Genomic DNA, 13,990 nt, shown 5'->3' with positions numbered 1-13,990 from the left:
ACATTCTCAGACACGTGCTTATTTGCATTCTGAACTCGCTCATGCCTCAATTGTTTCAAGTTGGGATGAAAGCCCCAGACTGTGTTTACAGTCGCCTGGAACTCATCCACTTTACAGCAAGGACGAAAAAGTTACTCAAATGTCAGCAATCCACCGAATGCCCTTCCCACACAAGTTCTCAAGGATTAAACAACAGTGACTGAGAACCTCAGCACAAAGAATCACTGGCTCTGTCCTCCCTGCCTTGCACACAGTAAATGAGGGGACGCTGAGGACACATCAGCCTTTACACCAACCTTGGCTGGTGGAGACACAGCCTGAGATTAGGTTAGTCAGGTTAACGGCTGGGAGCTGCTTGTTAGGCAGGTTAACTGTGCACTTCAGACACCACAGTTCCTGCTAAAACATCCTTGCACAATTCCAGACAATGCCAGTTAGACAGAATGCGTGCAGCCTGTTCAAGAGTTGGGAGTCCTCTGCATTCAAGCAGGGCAGCTTTAAACTGAGAAATTAGGTTTATTAAACATGGGCTCTGTGCCAGAATCAGCAGTGCCACGGGGAGGTCAATACCTCCAAGAGCCTGGGCATGGAAACAATGTAGAGATCATGGGGCAGGGGGCAAGGAACAAGGGCAATAGCACCAAGAGAGATTTGGAAGGGGCCTCATGGTATTTTTCTGTGAGAAGATAGAACAAATTATTCTCTTTTATGTTTTATTATAAAGTACACCCTGGAAGATCTAACACACATTTCTGAAACAGGAACTAAATCTAACATACTACAGGACTCTCTTAGTTACAAACTGCCTGGACAGCTCTACTGGCTTTATTTTGTTGTCCCTATGCACTGGCAACCTGCAAAGCAGTCTGTATGACATGGCAAATAAAGACTGAATTAGAAATTACAGATTGTATACAGCAAAATTACTTAGACTTCAAACAATTACTGTCCTAAGTGCCTCCAAAAAGCAATGATGCTCCATTTTAATTCCATCTCACTCATCAATGAAACCCATGAAACAGTTCTGGTGTCCCCATCATAAGGAGGATACAGAGCTGTTGGAGCAAATCCAGAGGAGGGCCACAAGGATAATCCAAGGGCTATGAGCACAGGTTGAGGTTGTTCATCCTGGAGAAAACTTGGGGGGGTCCTTAGAACTGCCTTCCATTACCTGAAGGGAAGCTAGAGGAAGGCTGGAGAGTCACTTTTCATAAGGGTGTCTACCAATAAGACTAGGGAGGATGGTTTGAAGCTGAGGGATAGTAGGTTTAGACTGGATCTTAGGAAGTCCTTCAGTACGAGAGTGGTGAGACACTTGATGCCCATTCCCTGGAGGTGTTCGAGGCCAGGCTGGATGAGGCCTGGAATAGCCAAGTTGAGTTGAGAAGCATCCCTGCTTCTCATGGTAGGGAGGTTGGAGTAGATGATCTCTAAGGTCTCTTCCAACCTGAGCCATTCTATGAAATTACAGCTCTGGTTTGGGTGGGTTGTGTGTATTTAACAAAGACTTTTCTGATCCTGTACCTTTGAAACAGAGTTTAAGATAAAGTTGCAGACGTGATTTACATTAGGTCTGGATTGCTCCCAACAGACCTGCAGCTGAGTGGAAAAGCAAATGTTCTTTGGAGAAGACAGGCAAATATCAAGATCTAAAGTTCTAAACTGGGGAAGGGCTTTCCCCCTGCAGAGTAAATATGGATGAAGACTGGCTAAAGCAAGAGCTTAAGTTAAACACATGCTGCTGATAAAGCAAACACTGAGCAACTGAAGGTATCCTATGCATTTTGTGGAATGTTTCAAAACCCAAAAAGCACATTTCAGTAACAGTGAAGGAATACAAGCACATGTGTAAGTCTCCTTTCCCCCAGGAAAGAGCCAAGGACCTCAGAAGAAAGAATGAGACAGGGGAAAGGAAAGATAACCAGAGAAAGTTTTTTATACCTTCAGTTTCCCCTTCAGGCAAATGAAGTCCTATGACAAAAGGATGAAGCTCATCATCTGTGGAAGGCAATACAAAATCAGAAGACAATTACTACTTTAACAGACAAACATGCACAACATGTCAAATTATTAACAACAAAAAAAATCATTTTGTGAATTCCATCAACATTATCATAGAACCATAGACTGGGTTGGGTTGGAAGGGGCCTTGAAGATCATCTAGTTCCACCAGACCAGCTTGCTCAAAGCCCCATGCAGCCTGGCTGGATGTTGGAGTTCACTTATCCTTCTACTGTTAAGAGCTTTCAGAGCCTTCTGGCCTTTCATGCTCCATGCAAGGCCAGGCCACATGATAACCAAATGCTACCTCAGTTCAACATGATCATCCAATTCTTATTCAAGAACATCACAAACATCTGTTACAGCTGCAAATTCACTGAAGTAAAAATTAAGCACAAGTTGATTACTTCCTTCTCAGACGCCAGTTCCTCACAAACACAGAAACATCTTGCTGACTCAATTGCTGTAACAAATCATAAAATCATTTTGGCTGGAAAAGCCCTTTAAGATCATCCCGTCCAACCTACCAGAAATCTGGTGAGGGACTTTCTAGGGTGTGAGGTAATGATAGGACTAGGTGGAATGGAACAAAAGTAGAAATGGGTAGCGTCAGCTTGGATGTTAGGAAGAAATTCTTCACCATGAAGGTGATGAGACACTGGAACAGGTTGCCCAGGGAGGTGGTAGAAGCCTCACTCCTGGAGTTTTTGAAGGCCAGGCTGGATGTGGCTCTGAGCAGCCTGATCTAGTGTGAGGTGTCCTTGCCCATGGCAGAAGGGTTGGAACTGGATGATCCTTGAGGTCCCTTCCAACCCTAACAACTCTATGATTCTCTAACTCTAGCAAGGCTGGCACTAAACCATATCACTCAGCAACACATCTCTGCCTCTTTGAAATACCTCCAGGGATGGAGATTTAACCACCTCCTCGGGGAGCCTGCTTCAGGTTTTGAGAGCCCTTGGATTCTAAACAAAGCAAGAAGGAAGATGGGGACCTTCTGAAGGCTATCTGGATCATGCATATAATCAACTGTAAGGGGAGGAATTCCTAGGGAAGCTGTAAAGGTCTTGATTAACAGATTGTAAGGGCAGATAAATTAAAGTGTAAGTGAAACATACATAAGTACTCACTAGATAGTAAAGGGCAAATGCTTTCTTAACCAAAGTTCCCATCCAACTTAGCAATTCCTAAAGCACTCCCATGAAGAGATTAGAGAAGGCAAAGATGCAACAGAGTTACAGTCACTGAGGCTGGAAGAAACCTCTGGAGATCATTTATTTTAACCCTCCCACTCAAGCAGTCAGCAACAGCAGCCTGCCCTGGACCATAATCATTGAGTTTTGAGCATTTCCACAAAAATACATGCACAACCCCTCTGTGCAACCTGTTCAGGTTTGTTTTCTTGTGTTCAGACAGGGGATCTTGTATTTTAATTCATGCTCACTGCCACCTGTGCTGTCTTTGGGTAGCAGTGAGAAGTGGCTGGTGATCTCTTCATTCCCTCTTATCAGTGTAGTCACACACTGACAGAATGCCCTGCAAAGCCTTCTCTTCTCCAGGTGAACTGTTCCAGCTTCTTCCTCTCACCTTTCTTTAAATGAAATACAAAAAACTACACAGGAAAAAAAAAAGTGGGGGGGGGGGGGGAATAGAGGGGATCCACTAAAGAGATCACATACTGCTAGCTCTCACTTGGTTAGAAGTATCCTCTCTCTGGAACAGAGCAGGTAGAAAGGAATCAGCAAAACGCTGCAATGCTTTTATCCAGGATAGCCAACTCCCAAAGACTAACAGAGAACCAGAAGAATGTTTTGGGATCTTTGCCTTCAGCAATTTAAGAATTAAAACCTACTTCCAGTCTGAACAGAGTATTTATTCTCCTAACTTGTGTACCTCTCCACAGCAAGCATTTAGCAATGGGACAAGCAAAATATTGTGAATATGGTTTCCATCGTGCTTGGTTTTCAACAGATTACATTACTGAGCAATAAGGGGTGGAAAGTCATGGGACCAGAGGGTATGTGGAAGCCAGAAGCAGAGAAAAACAGGGAAGCTAGAAAGCACCCTAAGAATCCTAAGAATAAGCAGAGGTCCAGAGAAAGACATCCTGATAAGAACCAATATAGGCATGGAGGAGCGAGGGGGACATGTTGGGTGTTTGGTTTGTTAAAAGCAGCTGAGTTGACAATTAGCAAACTGGTAAGAGTAAAGATACAGTTATGATCCTCATGTTTAGCTAGGAGGTCAAGAGATTTGAACAGGACCAGCTCCTGAGGGAAGTAAGAGCTAAAAACTGACCTGAGAGAGAGTGAGAAGAGCTCTGAGAAAATTAATCCAGTCAGTACAATGGAGAATGTTAAATGAAAGAGAGGGAAGAAAACCAGTGGGGAGGGCTGCTGGGTTTACAGGCTGAGAACTCAAAGCACTTCTACTGTAGCATCCGTAAGGAGAAAAAGGAACCTCATATACAATACAAGAAGAGAAGGGATAGCACAAGACAAGAGTGAAGAGTTAAAGCAGCAGGTACAATATTTCTTCCTGCAACCAAAATAATGGGTGTAAGGGAGCAGATAAGAAATACAAAACAACAACAAAACACAACCAAAAATCAGTAGGAACATTTCCTACCACAACTGACAACAAGAAAGATTTTAAGAAGCAAAAGAGCTGACAAAAATCCCAGCTGTTATTGCAGATGGGAGATCCAATTAAAACTGAGAAGCAGAATTGTTCATCCAAGACAATGGCAAAGCCAAGGGAGAAGAAAATGTTTCTGCACTGGAGGAAGTTTTCCTACTTGAAGGATTTCCACCTGAGATACTCCACGGTGCAGAAAGAGCAAGGGAAGATGCCCAAGCTGGTCACACTTCAATGTCAAGCCAGTGCTCTCAAGTGATTACAAATTCCTTTACAAATACACACCTACTGCACAAGCAGCCAGGCCAGGACAGTTTTGCACTGCCAGGGTTGTGCTGCACTGCGGTTAAGTCACTTTTGAGGTAGATGCTGTTGGTTTTAGAGGAGACACCTGGACCCTGCTGTATTGAAGATCAGGTAATCACAAAGGTTACAAATGTCAGAACTGTGCTTCAGGCTGTCATACTTCTGCATGTGTGGTATCCCAGATGTGATGCTTCTACAAGTGAAGCCCAGTGTTAAAACTCTCTCGGCTCTCTTGGTGTTTCCTCCAGCTTTCACTACAATCACTTTGGGAGATGCAGCTCTTTGTCACTGAAGCTAGTCTTGGAAATAATCAATTCCTTTTCTACTCTGTGAAGGAATCATCAACTTCAAATTTCATCAAAATCAGCTAAGCTTTTTAAGTTATGGCAAAAACCTCCTGATTCACCTATCCCATTTAAAGCCTCCACATGAGTAAGCAAGACAGACAAAACACTCAGCACACAAAGAAAATCAAGTTTGTAAAAACCCAGACATAAAAGATGCAAGCAAAAAGTGAAATAATCTCTTCCAGCTGAGTGGTGACAGACTCATGGAATAACAGAACCACTTAGGCTGGTAAAGCCCTTTAAGATCATCCAGTCCAACCATTTTCTAATTCTGCCAAGGCTGGGGCTAAACCACGTCACTCAGCATCACACCTCTGCATCTTTGAAACGCTTCCAGAGATGTGGATTCAACCACCTCCCTGGGCAGCCTGTTCCAAGGTGTGAGAATCCTTTCAGTGAAGAATTTTCTTATAATGTTCAACCTAGACCTCCCCTGGTGCAACTTGAGACCATTTCCTCTTGTCCTATCACTTGTTGCTTGGGAGAGGAGACCAGCCCCTCCCTGGCTCCAACCTCCTTTCAGGGAGTTGTAGGGAGCCAGAGGGTCCCCCCTTCCATCTCCCCTGCTCCAGACTCAACAACCCCAGTTCCCTCAGCTGCTCCTCACACCACCTATTCTCCAATAGCTTTGTAAAGCTATTTTTAAATGCAAGACAATTTTAGCCTCAATCTGACATTTTTATTGACAGTTTTCTTCAGAGCACACAGCACTTCTGTAAAACAAAATAATTCCAGGTACTGCCCTGTAATTCAACATCCCAAGGGCAGATCTTACTGGAATAGGTAAAAATAGCACTAGTGAACATGCCAAAGGAGAGTCTTTCCACTATATGGCCAGTGCTTAGATTGCAACATCAGCTGGCTCTCTTTTTATAACCTCCTGATTGCCAGTGAACGAGTTACACAGTCAACTTAAAAGGTTTGAGAAATCCAAGGGTAAGCGCTAGAGCTCCCTTTCAGCTGAAATCAATCCACTGTATCACCCTGCCACAGACACTTTGTTTCAGCATGCTATTATTGCCTGGGTAAGCTTTAGACTTGCTTCTAAAGCATTTCACTGAGGAATGATGTCATCCAGAACAGAGTTTATTTTTTGGGAAATGTCAGCATAAAATGAGAGACTTGCACGTTTTCTTGTTTCTTTTGGCTGCAACACAGGTTTAGAAGCCACTTAATTTACTATATTCTCTTGCAGACATCCTCCAGTGGAGCCTTCTACAAATGCACCTCCCTCACCTACAGCCAGCCTGGAATAAGCACTCCCCAGCATCTCAGCTCTGGATGGGTTTTCTTCTGTGCTTCCACATGAAGATAACAACCATCATAATGTGAACACTTAAAACTGTTAGACCTATGATCAAACAGGCAGAAATGTTGTTTTGCTAGAAGAAATTCAGGCTCCTTAGCCAGCAGCTTGACTTAGAGATGACTGCAATTGCTTAGCTTTCTAATTAGGCAGCAGGGAAACCAGTCTCCTCCCATCTTCAACACCACAAACAGGTTTCTGCTTGCTCATGCCTACAGACTGGGATTGATAGGACACAGCTTTCCAAAGCTACTGGAGAGGGAGAAAGGGACAGAAAAGCCCTAAAAAAAGCAGGATGCCACATAGCTTCCACAGGCACCATCCCATTTTTTTCTCCTCAGTCTAAGAAAAACCAAATGATCATCAACATACTTAACTCCTCTCAAGTTTTAAAGTGCTGGTATAGTCAAAAATGTTTCTTACTTGCACAGAGTGGTCCCTGCACTTTGTCTATATAAAGAAATATACACAAGTCTCATGCAAATTTAACAGTAGAGAGTTTAGACACATTTGTCCTACTTTAATGCATGAGCTTTACAACAGAGGTTTTACCAAAAGCCCAGAAAACAGCAACAAGAAGTGCACAAGAAATAATATTAGGCGTTATGAAATAATCTTAGACATGAAGGAATTCAAATTCTATCAGGAACTGCCCAAAAAACTCAGGAAAACATTAACCTGATAGGAATCTCTTAGAATTAACAACTGCTGGGCAAATTCTGCACTTCTGAAACTCTAATGAAATGTTTTATAGGATGAGACTCCAGCACTGGATTCTCTGTCATAAACACGACCAACTTTCAGTGAAACTGAAAGTTCTTAAAGTTAAAATACCCCCCAAGTGGTTGCAGTGTATCAAAGTGCACCTTGCTTTCACCTGGAAGCTAGAGAAAGACTCACACACTTCTGTTCAGCTCCACACTAAATGGAATTAAAATCCACCACCCATTTGTAAAACGCTCCACCTCATGTGATAATCACTTGAGAGTAACACAACTGCCACTTTTTTTCTCCTTTCTTTTGGTAGTAATAAATTGGGACTTATTCACAAGATGGTTAAAATATGATTAACCTGCATTTTTTTTTCTCCCCAGCAACACTGCCACCGTTGAGGCTTCTAGCATAATGGTCCTTCCACACACCAGCTGCATTACTTTGCAGGATTATCCCTCTGCATCAATTCCATGCAAACAAAAAGGAGTACACAGATCTTCACCTGTTTCACTCTGCTTCCTGCAGTTCCACCAAGAAACTCTCCATAATAAATCTCAGTTTCTTCTGCACAGGAAAATTATGAAGACATTAAAAAGAACAGCAAGCAATTTATTTGCCTAACAAGCACAGTGGGAGAGAGACAATTTACCTCATTCACAGGTAGCAAGAGTAAAGAGACCAGTGCTTTTGTAGCCAGCAGACTGAAAAAGGCATTCTAGAAAATAGTGAAAGCATGACTAGACTTTGAGCAAACACTGTCAAGTGACTGAGAATAGGACAAGAAAGTGGAAGATGTAAAAGCCAGCACAGAGTAGTGATAGAGTTGACAGGGACATAAACTAAAAACAAACAGAAGACATTAGGGAAGAAGAAAAAGGAAGATTAGTTGTAAAGTTTCTCAATACCTAAATGCTAGCTCTACAGTGGTACAACAGCATTCAAGACCTTTCTTCTGATTGTGCACTACCTTGCATTCCCCTCTTGCTTAGCCTCTTCAGAGAGGTATTCTTAAGACACTCATTGCAGAATTCCAGCTTGTTCTATAGTGAATAAATTTATGTAACAGCAGACTGCAGTGGGGGCTCTGAGCCATTTTTTTCAAAGCCTAAACCTCTGAGCCAGCTTTAATTAACATGGTTTACCCCACGCCACACCCAGCTGCAAGTCGGTGAAGCAACCTCCCTCCAGCTTGTGAACTAAAAATATACAAGATGTCTCAACTGCTCTTAACCGATACTACGTATTTCAATCGGAATGCAACGTTAATTAACAGCCTTTTGTCAGCTGTTTGTCAGAAATGACACGTTTTGGGGGCAAACCTACAGCCAGCCTGCAATGCAAGCTGAAATCCGAGGAGAAGCGATCACAGAGAACGGGCAGCACTACCCTAATCAGCTCAGCATCTGCAGGGAGCCACAACGCAAGTGAAACGATTCCACAGAGCAGTGAAACCCAGCACACCACCGCCACCACCACTAACATAAAGAGGGGCTGCCGAGGGAAGAGTTGAAGGTACAGATCCCCTCGGCAAATTTTCAGATAGCCCACAGAAAACACGACAGAGGTACTCACACACTCACCACAGGCACAGATGATTTGCAAGGCAAGTCTCCAACTCTTTTGCCTGCAGTTCAAACCCACCAGCTTTGATTTAACTGAGCTGCTGCTACTGCTCTGCTTGGTTGTGCAGGAGACGTTTGGAACAGGCAGAGGAGAAACAGCAGGGCACAGACACACCTGCAACTGCAAACAAACCCAGTGACTCGCATTTGCCACCACGTTGTTCTACACAGATCCAGTTTTCCTGCCTTGAAACCTTAGCTGTAAAAAGCTTGGAAGCAAAAGCCTCTCGAAAACAGAGTTCAGCCACACTGACTACGTGGCTTAGAATGCTGAAAAAAAAACTATACTCACTCATGCAACCATTCTGTTTATTATCAGTTATAATTCTGAGCTCTGAAGCCTACCAAGCAAAGGCTTCACTCATTTCCAAAGGACTCCAGAGCAGGGCTTTGTTTCTCCTCATCTACTGTACAGGCTGCAGCATTTCAGCTGAGATGACCATATTCTGTTAAACTGTAAAAGGTCAGCACACGCTGCTGCAATAAAATCAACTTTGTGTGAAACAGATGGCATTTAGAGTACAAACACAACATTCAAGTCACTAAAGAGATAAACCAGCGCCAGCTGCTTTTCAAAGCAAAAGCCTTGTTTACAAGAAAATAGCGTATGCAGCAAGAGCCAACAGAGCACTGAGAATTACTCACACAACTTGGTCCAAAACAGACTTTCTTAGAATCACAGAATCATTTTTGCTGGAAAAGATCTTTAAGATCATTGAGTCCAACTGTTCCCTAACTCTACCAAGGCTGGGGCTAAACAATGGCCCTCAGCATATTTACGCAGTTTTTAAACACCTCCAAGAACAGAGGTTCAGCCACCTCACTGGGAAAGCCCTTCCCAAGGCTTGGCAATCCTTTCAGGGAAGAAGTTTCTTCTAAAGTCCAACCTAAATCTCCCCTAGTGCAACTTGAGGCCCTTTCCTTTCACCCTAGAACTTGTTACTAAGGAGGACAGTCCTCACCTGGCTCCAGCCTCCTCTCAGGGACTAGTAGAGAGTGAGGTGGTCTCCCCTCAGCCTCCTTTTCTCCAGGCTAACAACCCCAGTTCCCTCACCCACTCCTCACAAGACCTGTTCTCTAGACAGCTTTGTAGTCTTTCTCTGGACACACTCCAGCACCTCAGTGTCCTTCTTGCGGTAAAGGGCCCAAAACTGAACCCAGTGCTCAAGGTGTAACCTCACCAGTGCCCACTACAAGGGCAAGATCACTTCCCTTGTCCTCCTGACCACACTATTGCTGATCCAGGCCAGGCTGCTGCTGGCCTTCTTGGGCACCTGAGCACACAATGGCTCATCTTCAGCCCCTGTTCACCAGCAGCTCCAGGTCTCTCTCTGTTGGACAGTTTCCAAGCCTGAAGCATTCATGGGGTTGTTATGAACCAAGTGCAGGATCCAGCAGTCGGCCAGGTCTTGTCAGAAACACTAGGGACATCACTACACACACCTGGATTTCCCATACTGTAGTATTGGCTTCATGCTGTCTCAAAACTCACAAGTTAATGGATGTTCATGGCTGAAATACCTTTTCAATAGGCACCTAGGTCATAAGGTCAGCGTTTTCACTTGATTTCCCTGCCTTCCATCAATTCCTCTTCAAATAATTTCTAGAGCTGACAGAAACCTTCCCACAACCTTATTCAACACCCAGTGGATACATTTCACATCAGAAATTACTGAAGTGTTTTGCTTAAGCAATTCCTCACAAGGGGCACAATGCAGATGTTTGCCAATGTCTGCCTGTCTACAAGCTAAACTTCTGTGAAGCCTCATGACTTATACTACCATGCATGAAATTTTAGTCACAGCACAAGTTTTCACCTTGCTTTCACTGTTTCTCTTATTGCCCCAAACACACATTATTTTCAATTGTGCAATCTGATGGGTTTAGGAGAAATAGAGTTTCTGTACCTCTTCACAGAGTAACACAGCCTTTACATTTCTGTATTTCCAAGTGTGAAGGCAGTCCACAGACTTGTGCCTCAGAAGACAATCACCTTTTTCAATCACTGCTTTGTTTCAAGCAGCATTGGCATGGAAGTTTTGGCAATCCAACCACACAAAACCATAGTACCCTTGTTTCTCAAGCACCTGGTGTGATGGGACCATGGCACACGGGTCTCTTGCTGCCTCCCATCCAGCAGCTCCTGGATGTATTAGCTTGTTTCAATTACACACTTAGGCAGAGGCATCAAGAACAGCAAATTCCCACAGGCTATGGAAATAGGAAGCCACAGTATAGAAGAATCCTTCGCTGCCCAGGCCTCCTCATCAGCCAGAGCACTGCAGCACAAAGCAAACTAAGAACAAGCCCTCCCTCTTGCCTACCGGACAGGGCAAGAAGGTAGACAAGCCATATAAGAATGAAGGCAGAGGAGGAGGAGAGAAAGTCTGGAGGATGTTTAAGTAAGGCAACAGCAAATACAGGGAAAAGAGGGGAGCTAGAGGTGTGGTGAAGGGAATGATGGAAGGTGCCATGGAAGCATGTGTTTGCAGCAGAGGTGATCACAGACCCAAATACTGAACTGAAGTAGAATTTCTTAGCTCATTTCCTCTCATACCTTTATGAGGAACATAAAAAATAACTTAAACATTCTGTACCCATAACACCAAAGCAAATTCATCAGCACAACTCCTGCACTTCAAACTGATTGAGGACTTACCCACACCCACTGGTTGCCATCTCCTACAGAAGTTTCAGAACCAACAGCTCTCATCTAATCTCTACTAATTTCCAACTAATTTGTTTTCAAAGACAGACAACACAGAAAACTTGGGGGTTTTCCTCAACTCCTTGTTTCACAACAGAGAAAGAACCAAACACAAACTGGGGGGGGGGCAGGAAGGGGGTTTATGTCCCAGAAGAAACCAGTGCTGATGTAGCACACCAAGAAGTGCTGACCAATGATTTCCGTGGGTCACACTTGTGGCTTATAAAATAGGGAGTTATTTTAATAAGCTGTAGTAAGTTCAGGCCCTGAGACAGCACTAACTTCATGCGTAATTTGAATAGACTTTGGTGGTGGTGTTAAAGAATTTTAAATGGAAAATTACAGGTAAACACCAGATGCATTAGGGTTAGAAAAGAAGTAGTTCTGTATCTTCTTGGGAGAAGAAACCAGGTATCTTCTCTGCCACTTCCAGATTTTCTCTCAAAGCAGGTTAGACAGCGGTGTTGCACAATAAGTTGCCCAGTCCTGAAGATATTGAGTATGGCAACAAACCATATGGAAAACACATTCCAGATTTATGAAAGCACCACGGCTCCAAACCCAATTAAGCCAGGTCACTTCTGATTCAATTCCCTAAAATTAAATTGCTTACCAGATTCATCACTCATCCATTTCAGGAACATAATACACAGATCCATACCTTTTTCTTCCTTTTTTATGATTAACTGTGCCCTTAGGGTTTGCCTACAGAAAATTTTCTTCCAGATAAACTAAATCAAAGCAAAATTTCTTTAGGACAAAGCAAATTAAAGCAATTTCCATTCTGACTGGGTTTCCCCAGAACAGATGTAACTGAACTGCCTGAAATTAACCCTCACATTCACCGATTCAATCTCCTCTTCTGGACCAACACTGCACTCATGTCCTAAAGGACAAACAAGACCATTCAAATTATATCCTCGTTTTACACAATGCAGTACTCCTTTAGGCAATATCTGGAGCCAAGTTTGTCAGAAGCATCAAAGCAAAAGCCATTTTAAAGTTCCTTTGTCCAAAACTGTTTTGGCTTTAATTTTGGAAGAACCTTAGTTTTGCACCACTACAGACCCTTCCTGTTTTGCATCTACAACAAACTACAGTTGCACCTGGAATGCACACTGTGCTGTAGTAGCAATTCCACTACAACTGGTTTTGACATCTCATTGTCGCAGGTAAGGTCCCTGTATTTACGGGGGTCACTTAAAGGCTAAGAAGGGGGGGGGGGGGGGGGGGGAATCTGGACGAGTTATTTAGCCTGAGGTAAGCGAGACAAACAATGGACGAAAGAAGTTCTGCTGTTAGCACAGGCAGGTCATTTGGGTGTACATTTTACACTGTAGATAAAAAGAGCCCAGAATCCACAGCACAATCCCGGAGCCCTGACTCTGGTGGAACAACCATTTCTACATGGCAAAGCTGGAACGGTTTAGAAGAAATCAGGAAAGGAAGGAATCTTACTCCAGTTTGGAAATGCCTTTTTGAAAATCCAACTGAACTTACGCCAAACTAAAGAAAGAAAGAAGAAAAAAAAGAAACCAACCAAACCACAGGCAAGCAGTTCAAACTGGAAAATGCCTCAGCAGAACGCATGCAGCTATGCTAACACGACTTCAACGCATTTTCCGTTCCCGGCTGAGCGAACAGCAGATCAAAGTAACAGCGGTTAGGGAGTCCCCGCTGGAAGCACAGGAGGGACAAAGCTGCCAGCAGCCAAGCGGAGCCCCGAGGAGGCCGGGCAAGTGGAGCCGCCGCTTGCATTTCCCTCTTCCAGCGACCAGGGCACCCTTCCAGGTGCCTTTGGATGCCCGTCGCCCATCCCGCCCGCCCGCCCGCCGCCACAGCACCGGCCCGGGCGGAGCCGCAGCACCGGGGCACACCCGCCTGGGCCGCGCATCTCCCCCGGGAGCGGCCGCGGCCCCGAGGCTCCGCGCTGGCACTGACAGGCGGCTGCTCCAACACACCTGACCCGCCGCCACGGGCCGCGGACACCCCCCACCACCGCCACCCCGCCCCGAGCTTTTTGGCACCTTCCCCGCTCCCCGGGCCGGTGCCGCCGCACAGCCTCTCCTCCTATCGAGGCGACAGCCTCCGGCCGGGCCCCGCGGCAGGGACGCCCGCCCCGGCGGCGGGCTCTAAACGATTTCGTCCGCAAAGGGTTCCGCGATGAGCCGCGACCCGCAGGTACGGAGGTGGCCGGTTCCTCTTTCCCCTCCTTCTCCTCCTCCTTCTTTCTCCCAGTCCCCGTCGGGGGGTGCGCGGCCGCTCTCCCCCGAACTGGTTCCCCTCACGGCCGAGACGGCCGTCGGGTCAGCGCGCTGGGAGCAGCCGGCACCGCTCCAGGCGCCAGCAC

General features: G+C 45.0%; 1 protein-coding gene across 7 annotated transcripts in view; it reads right to left on the bottom strand.

Annotated features, from left to right (window-relative positions):
- Positions 1-13,990, bottom strand: part of RAF1 (Raf-1 proto-oncogene, serine/threonine kinase) — a 101,983-nt gene that overhangs the window by 42,688 nt on the left and 45,305 nt on the right. For 6 of the 7 annotated variants that reach the window (XM_068162655.1, XM_068162656.1, XM_068162654.1 and 3 more), the window contains one exon: positions 1,942-1,998. The exons of the other annotated variant lie outside the window; for it this stretch is intronic. The gene's annotated coding sequence lies outside the window, so the exon portion shown is untranslated. The remainder of the gene's footprint in view (positions 1-1,941; positions 1,999-13,990) is intronic. 7 annotated transcript variants of the gene reach the window in all.

Source organism: Melanerpes formicivorus, unplaced genomic scaffold, assembly GCF_026170545.1.
Source record: "Melanerpes formicivorus ecotype bairdi unplaced genomic scaffold, bMelFor1.0.p_v2 SCAF_66, whole genome shotgun sequence".
In the NCBI taxonomy this organism is placed as follows: domain Eukaryota; kingdom Metazoa; phylum Chordata; class Aves; order Piciformes; family Picidae; genus Melanerpes; species Melanerpes formicivorus.
This window is presented reverse-complemented; position numbering and strand designations above follow the sequence as displayed.